Genomic DNA, 8,572 nt, shown 5'->3' with positions numbered 1-8,572 from the left:
TCAGAAAAGCCTAATACATTTAATTACATAAAATTTGTAATGTTCTGGACAACAAAAGCTCTGTATACAAAGTCAAAGCACAAAGGACAAGCTGGGGAAAATACTTGCAACAGATAAAACAAAGGGTTTGTATCTCTAATCTACAAAGAGCTTTTCCACATCAACAAGAAAAAGATAAACAACCCATCAGAAAAATGCAAAAAAAGCCAGGAGCAAGTAATCCATAGAAAAAGTATTATAATTAGCTACTACATGTATGAAAAGATGTTCACCTTCCCCCATAGTTTAAAAAAATCAAATTAAATCTATCAGGGTGACAAACATTAAAAAGATGAAATATATATATATATATATTTTTTTCTTCTTCTTCTTCTTCTTCTTCTTGCTCTTCCTCCTCCTCTTCTTCTTCTTCTCCTTCTTCTTCTTCTTTTTGAGACAGTCTCCTTCTGTCACCCAGGCTGGAGTGCAGTGGCACAATCTTGGCTCACTGCAACCTCCGTCTCCCAGGTTCAAGTGATTCTCTTGCCTCAGCCTCCCAAGTAGCTGAGATTACAGACATGCACCACCATACCCAGATAATTTTCTGTATTTTTTGTAGAGACAGGGTTTCACCATATTAGCCGGGCTAGTGAAGAACTCCTGACCTCAAGTGATCTTCCTGCCTCAGCCTCCCCAAAACTGTTGGGATTACAGGTGTGAGCCACTGTGCTCAGCTAAAAGATGAATAATATTTAGTTTTGACAAGATGTGGGTTAATGGGCATTTCCATAGCCTGTATAGTTGGAAGGAAAAATTGGTAGAAACGTTTTTGGAGGGCAATTTTGTAATATCGATTAAAGTTTGAAATACTCAAGCCCTTTGACTCAGCAATTCCATTGCTAGGAATTTATTATAGAATAAGGATAAACACCACACATCAGGGTGTTTATGGTGCATTTTGGGGGAGTCAGTGTGAATTTGTTCCTCCATAGGGTAGTGTTTTGTCTTAATCCCCTTGGGATTCTATAGGCACTTGGGGTGTGGAGTTTATACAGTCCAGTAAACTCATTTATTTCTCTCTAAGCCCTTACACCCTTAAAAGCTCTCATAGGCCGGGCACAGTGACTCATGCCTGTAATCCCAGCACTTTGGGAGGCTGAGGTGGGCGGATCACCTGAGTTCGGGAGTTTGCGACTAGCCTGACCAACATGGAGAAATCCTGCCTCTACTAAAAATACAAACTTAGCCAGGCGTGGTGGCGCATGCCTGTAATCCCAGCTACCTGGGAGGCTGAGGTAGGAGAATCGCTTCAACCCGGAAGGTGGAGGTTGCGATGAGCTGAGATTCCACCATTGCACTCCAGCCTGGGCAACAAGAGCAAAACTTCATCAAAACAACACAAAACAAAACAAAAACTCTCATAAATCCCCACTTCCCCTCTTCTAACAGCTCACTTTTTGTTGGAAAATAAATCCCTCTGACTTTGGGAAAGCCATCTGTACCTCAACTCTGGAGGGGAGCATGTGACCTAGACTAACTCTGTGGAATATTTCATCCTCCCACCACAGCTGTTGGTTCGGTGGCAGGCACATGGCCCAAGGTATTCCCATCATAATGCAGTTCTGTTGGATGTATGAGGACAGAGATCTTCTTTTCCTATAGATGTCATAGATAGATATGTGATCTGAACTGCTCTAGTTCTTTTTCTGCAGGGATAAAAATGAGCTTGAGGATGAAGCTAATCTACGGAGCAAGCCTGAGCCAAGTCAATTACAGAGAAATGAACTAAAGCCTGATGATGTTGTGAAACTCTAGATCAAATCACCCCGGAATCTTACCGAGCCTCTGGGCTTTTCTAATGTTGGAGGCCATACATTCTCTCTATCTGAGCCAGTTTGAGAAGAGATGTTTGTGTGCTTGCAGTGGAAGCCTCTCCACAAAGACAGAGTCCCTCCTCCTTGCAGACTATCTGGTTCTTTGTCTCAGTAAGGCTCTGCCTCAGAGAACAACATTTTGTTAGTTCTTCTTGGGAGTGAGGGAAGAAGTCCTGACTTCCTTCATCCTAGGCTTCATTGCTTTGAGGTACTGTTGAGGTGGCATATGGAGGTGAGAGAAAAATGCCTCCTTGTCTTTGTGAGCCTCCTATAATGATGTGAACTAGTCAGATATTAGTCTCTCCCTGAATTACCTCACTACATTAGTTTCAGCTACAAAACTAGGAACAATTCAAATGCTCATCAGCAGGGTAACTTAATCGTGGCTCATCCACATGGTGGGGCGGGGGGTGGGGGGATCCTCTGTGGCCTTTAAAAAGATGTAAGAAGAAATGCTCTATGCACTGCCATGAAAGGCACCTAGAATAAATCATTTATTGAAAAAACCTGGTTGAAAAGCAGAATGTATAGTATATAATATAATGCCACTTCTGTTTTTTAAAACTGTAAGTCTATGGTTCTATCTGAATAGAAAAAGGTCTAGAAGGAAGGTTGCTTGCATAACAAATTTTAAAATGATCTCTGGGTGCTAGAATTCCAAAGGCTTTGCATTTTCTATTTTTTTCCACTCCTTTACTGAATTTGTATAGTATAATAAAAGGATTTTTTTAAATAAAATTTTTACAGTGCTGGCCTCTGGTCTATAGCTCCCTATTTCCCTCTGTGACAGTAACTGGAGGCCTCGAGGGAGCTGCCACAACCTGAGTGTGTAGTTAAACATCCCTGCTGCTCCAGGAAACTCCAGCCTTGCTTGGCTTGTTTGTGGGTCTGTGAGAGACAACTCCAGGGTGGGTAGGGCCTCAGGGGCAGGGCCATGTGCCCAATCATCCTGAGCCTGGTGTACAGTGCCAGGTGGTGAAGAGTGACAGGACCAGGATGCCAGGGGGTGGAGCGGTGAGCTGCTGGTCAGCTTTGTTAGAGGAAGATGTCAGCATGGGTAGTAGGCTGAATCATAATCCCCAAAGACTTTGGATCCTAATCCCTTGGTATCAGTGAATGTTACTTTATGTGGAAAAAAGGTCGTAGCAGATGTGATTAAGGATCTTGAGATGCGCAGATAGTTTTGGACTATCCTAGCAGGGCCTAAATGCAATTGCAGATACCCTTAAGAGAGAGGCAGAGGGAGATTTGTCACAACAGAAGAGGAGAAGGCCATGTGACCACAGAGGCAGAGACTAGAGTGATGTGGCCACAAGCCAGGGAATGCTGGCAGCCACCAGAAGCTGGAAGAGGCCAGGCACAGATTCTCCCATGATGCCTCCAGAGGGGTGTGCAGCCTGACTGAAACTGGATTTTGGCCCAGTTATACCGATTTTGAACTTCTCTGCCTTCCAGAAATATGAGGGAATCCGTTTCTGTTGTTTTAAGCCACCAAATTCATGAGGATCTGTGACAGCAGCCGTAGGAACCTGACATAGCTGTCGAAAGTGAGGCTGGCCTGCAGCTGTTCGGTGTGCTTTTTCCTGCGGGCCTACCTTCCTCACTCCAAGCTGCCCGGGCTGAAAAGAAAATGAGGCTGCTTCTTCTAGACACCCTTTAGAGGGGCTTATCTAATGAGTTCTGGCACTTGTGAGGAGGGGTGTGGGAGTGTGGAGCCTACCCTTGCTCTCCACTAGCCCTGCTGGCGGTGAGGGGTTGCCCAGCAACCACAGAGACTGGCAGGGCTCCCCACTGTGCCCTGGTTTCTCCTCAGAGCAGTTCTTGCCCTGAGTATTGTTAGAGCGCAGAGGCTATTAAAAAAAATGAAAACACTAACCCTCAAAATAACTTCCCAGGTTCTAAAAATGGAATTCTGCCCAGTAGTAATATTTCTCACTCCTGCAATAGTAAAATTTCTCACTTCCTCGTGCTCTGTAGGCTTGTGTCTGGCCCAAGAGGGAACTGCTATTAATGGCAATTTCCGCCTGATGTAATCCCTTTGGTGAGCCACCTGCCTGTGGAGGGTGACAGTCCTTTACCCAACAGGCCTTGGCACCCTCCTCCACAGAACCTCCCCCAGCATGTTAGGTTTTTGTCAGCTTTGATTGATATCCATAGTCTCTCTTGGTTAAGAAAACAATAACAACAATGATAATCAACCAATTACTTATGTAGCCCTTATAATGTGTCAGGCACTGCTCCAAGCACGGAACATTTATTAACCCATACACTGCTCGTGACTATCCTATGGGGTAGCTATTAGTATTGTCCTCGTTGTACAGATGAGAAAACAAAGGCACGGGGAGGTTAAGAGCATGTCCAAGGGCACATAGCTACCAAGTGGCTGAGCTGGGGTTTGAACTCAGCCTGAAGGGCTCTGGGATCAGAGCTCTTACCTCCTGCATTGTATTGGCTGGCTGGAGGAAGGATGGGGAAGCCTTTCTCTGTGCGAAGCAAGCTGTCCTGGGCAGCTGATTTGGGCCTGCCCCAGGTGGGCCCTTGAGCTCTTTTGAGGTCAGGGCTGTGATTGCCTGGAGAGATCTCCCAGCTGCATGCGCTCTACGTTAGCACCTTCCGTATTCTCTTCCTGTTGGGTCATTGCAAAGCCTGTGACTATGAGCAGGGTGGGGAATTATCCTTCAGATTTTGGGCACAGACCTCAGATGGGTGTCCTGGAGGAACCAATGCAAAGTCCTCAGGCCTGGGTGTGGGGCAAAGCTGGTTCCATTCTGCTCACATTTACTGGGCAGTGTGTGGATAAATAGCCTACAAGAACCGAGGATGGTCCTCGATGCTGAGACTAGAAGGGGAGCAGCCTCCTTTCCTCTCCTCGTGGGAAGGACCTGTGGGAGAGGGACAGAAGGAGGATGAGTGGTCTCCCCCAGGGTCCTGGGGTGAAACGAACAGGTGCCCATGCTGTCTGTGCCTGCTCAGGGATGGCCTGACGTCTTAGATGAACAGAGCCTAGAAGTTGGAGTGAAGAGATCTGGCTTCTAGTCCTCGTTCTCCCAGGTTTGACGTGAGGTATCACTGTCTCTGTGTCCCAGACCTCCCCTCTGTATACCAAGGGATTGGATGCGCTTTGACACATGAAATCCCTCTCTAAAACGCATAACTGCTCTGCAAATCCAAGTTGGTTTGCTGCGTGTCCTCTGTGAGACAGCAAGCCACAAGCAGCTGGATCCCGTGCTCACTTTCTGCAACTCCTGTCGTTTTGTCACTGTGCTTGCCTCTCTTCCCTCACTAGCAAAATAGGGGTTAAAACACTCGTCTCAGAGTTGTGAGCCTTAAAGGAACATCGAATGGAAAGGCCCTTCTTGGAAGGGCGGAGCCCTGCCCTATGGGACCCATCAGAGAGGGGCCCCTGCTCACCTGGACTCAGATGGGGCTGGGGGTGTGGACGCTGGAATCTTTCAGAGGTAAAAGGAAACTGGGTGAAGAGATTGCAGACTGGCAGCTCTCACCTGGACAGGCAGACATACTTTTTTGGTCCAGCAAAAATACCACACTAGAAAAAAAAAATCTGAGTGTCTTCTGGGGAGAGGATAAGTTCCACTCTCTAGTTCACCCACAGAGCCCACCCCTCCCTGTTGTCTTACACAGGGCTGGGCATGGCAGGCCCATGAGCTCACTGAGTCCTGCCTTCAGAGAACCTGGACCAGGGGGTTTGGATGTTCCAGGGGGCAGGACTGATGCTCCTCCCATCCTCAGCCCCACCCAGGTCTTGGCAGAACCCGAGTGGGTGTGTTGTGGGGGAATCCTGAACTGGTCTGGGCCTCATTGCTCTGCCCTCACCCCCAACCCCAGAGTTGAGAGCTCCAAGTTCAGCCAGCTGGTTGTGCTGCCTCTCTTCTGTTTTGGGGTCCCAGAACTCCTCTTTTCCCAGAGGAAGGCAGTGTCCCTGCTGGGCCTGTAGAGGAAGCTGAGGGCTGGGTGTACCCTGGCCAGCAGCCCAGGAAGCCTGAGCATGTAATGAAAAGATTGCATCTCCTCAACTCTGCTGCTGGGGACAAGCACTTCCAGTGTTGTCCTTGCCCTGTGACCTCTGTCTGGGCACTGCCTCCCCTGCTGCCTGGCTCTGTTCTGTCCCTTTAGGCAGGCTCGGCAGCCCCATCTCAGCCGGTTCTGAGCACAGGGAAGACAGAGACCCCTTTCTCCTCTTCAGGTCTCCTAACAGCCACCCCAAAGGATGACAGATGTGCCTCCCATTCACATGCCTCTTTGCTGTTGGCAAAGCATAGTCACATCAGTCCTGGAGGGACACCCCAGCTCTACAGAGGTCACCCAGCTGTAAGGGGATGAGCTGCACCTCCGACGTAAATCTACTGAGTGTTCAACCTTGCGCCGGCTCCCTAGTCCGTCCTGACTCCCTCTGCTGTGAGGCCCATTCGTGGGAGGCAGAGTAGGGTGTGGACGAGGTGCATAGGATAGCTGAGGAGCTGCTCCCTGAGCCCCAGGCAATGGCTCTGACAAATCCAAATAGTCATGGAACACTGTAGCCTTTGCAAGTAAGACCATGAGATATCAAGTCGCCCCACAGTCACCAGCCTCACTAGTAGAAGGAAGTAAAGCAGGCAAGGACTCTCAGCAGAGAAAGGGACCGACTTCTGGGGATACAAAGGAGAGCGAGGATAGGGCCAGGCAGGAGAGGAAAAGTCAAGGGTAAGAGCCTGGGCGGTTGGGCAGTGGGGAGAGCTTTCAAAAGGACAAGCCAGTGGACAGGCCACGTGGCCCTGTCTCTCCTCCTCCCTGTGGCTCTGTGGCTGATCAGGAGCTGGGAGCAGGCACGTGCTTTCTGGGCCTGGTGGCCTGGGCACAGAGGCTAAGAGTGACTATGGGAACCTCTTCTGCCCATGAATCCGCTGATTCCTGCCACTGCCCCAGGAGGCGGGTGGGCCCATCTTGTTGTACAGCCTGGATGGCTGCAGCCTGGAGATGGAAAGGGACCTGCCCAGAGTCTCCCAGGCTGGGGCCGTTTTCCCCAGTCCCGGTAGCAGCGGCTGCCATTTGCTGAGCACTTCTCTCTGCCAGACTCTGTACTGAGCACTTTACAGGCACCACTGTTATCCCACTTTCCCTACAAGGAGACCAGGACTCAGAAAGAAGGTCTCACGCAGAGCCAGTGTCAGGAGTTGAGTCAAGGTAGTTTGACTTCATAGTCTCCGTTCTTAGCGCAACTGCCCCACTCATTCCCTCCTACCTTCTCCCTTACCCCCACTAGACATTTTGGGTGGTCTTTTCTACTTATTGGGCCTAGAGGTTATTGGGCTGCTTTTCTCACCCTCAATTACCAGGGCTCCTCCTGGAGCCACAAGCCTCAGTGCTTGGGGAGCTAGGGATTTCCCTCTGTGCCTTCTGCCTGGGCCTCCTTCTTGCCCTTGAAAGAGGAACAGGGGGAAGAGTAGGCGAGGCTTTGGGGAAAGTCTTGGGGGTAGGTACAGGAGAGGTCTTCACCCCAGGCTGGAATCTCCAGGTAGCTTAGTGTCCTCAGCTTGGTGTCCACAGCCAGGGCAGGGATGGGTGGGGAGAGTAGCATTGGTCAGGGGTACAGATAATGAGAGTGGTCAGACACATCCTGACTTTTTTGTTTGTTTGTTTGTTTGTTTGGAGGAGTTGAATCCTCAGGACATTTAGGTCCTGCGGTCACTCAACCTTGAAGGCCTCATGACGTCCCTTAGCCTTGTCCCTGCCAACTCATAGTAGGGCCATCAATAGTAGGCTGGTGGTCTGTGGGCATTCTGTGGCCTGTAACTGTGCTGGGCTGCAGGGTTCCTGCCCAACTAAGGGTGGTCCCTGCCCTTTGAGGGAGTGGTCGGAAGCATCTTACTTTGCTGGAAGGTCAGGGAAAACCTAGACAGCAGATCCTTTAAGGATGTAGGAGCCAGACCAGGAATGAAGGGCAAGGTATCCCTAGCTGTGGGAATGGTACGGGCAAAGGTGGGGTGTCAGAGTAGGCCCTTATTGGGAAATTGTTTGGTAGGAGGTCCCCCAGGGCTGTGGGTTCCACGACTGTGGATTCAACCAACTGCATATACGCTGGATAAATTGTGTCTATACTAAACATGTAGGGACTTGTTTTTTGTCGTTATTCCCTAAACAATAGAGTATAACAACTATTTATATAGCATTTATATTGTATTAGATATTATAAGTAACCTAGAGATGATTTAAAGTTTATGGGAGGATGTTTATAAGTTATATGCAAATACGTCACCATTTTATATCAGGAACCTGAGCATCTGTGGGTTTTGGTATCTGCAGCAGGATTTGGAACCAATATCCAACAGATTCCGAGGGATGACCGTAGCCTGGGTGGTTGGAGCTGGGGAAAAGTGAGAGGGCAGGTTTGTGGGAGGGAAGGGTCACATCCTGACCATCTCAGTACCAGCTTGCAGGGCACGTCCTTCATGCCAGGGCAGCAGGGAGCCATCGAAGGATTCTGAGCAGGAGAGTAATGTGGTTGTAATTGTTTTTGAAAAAGCCCACTCTGACTGCAAGAGTGGTGTGGGGAGAGCAGTTAGGAGGTGCCAGTGGAGCAAACACCCACACATGCTGTGGTGGAATTCTGTGATGAGCGCCCTGAGCAACTGGGACCCGTGGTGCAACTGTTGCCTAGGCCAGCCTGGTCATCTTCCTCTCAGCTGGAGCAGGGCCCGTTTGGCTGGAGAACTGAGCAGGCG

General features: G+C 49.3%; 1 pseudogene; it reads right to left on the bottom strand.

Moving 5' to 3' along the window:
• LOC105531937 overlaps window positions 1–8,322 on the bottom strand; it is a 17,382-nt pseudogene extending 9,060 nt beyond the window's left edge.
• Window positions 8,323–8,572: the final 250 nt, after the last annotated feature.

Source organism: Mandrillus leucophaeus, unplaced genomic scaffold, assembly GCF_000951045.1.
Source record: "Mandrillus leucophaeus isolate KB7577 unplaced genomic scaffold, Mleu.le_1.0 Scaffold921, whole genome shotgun sequence".
Classification (NCBI taxonomy): Eukaryota; Metazoa; Chordata; class Mammalia; order Primates; family Cercopithecidae; genus Mandrillus; species Mandrillus leucophaeus.
The sequence above is the reverse complement of the archived record's forward strand: the minus strand, read 5'-3'. Positions and strand labels throughout refer to the sequence as shown.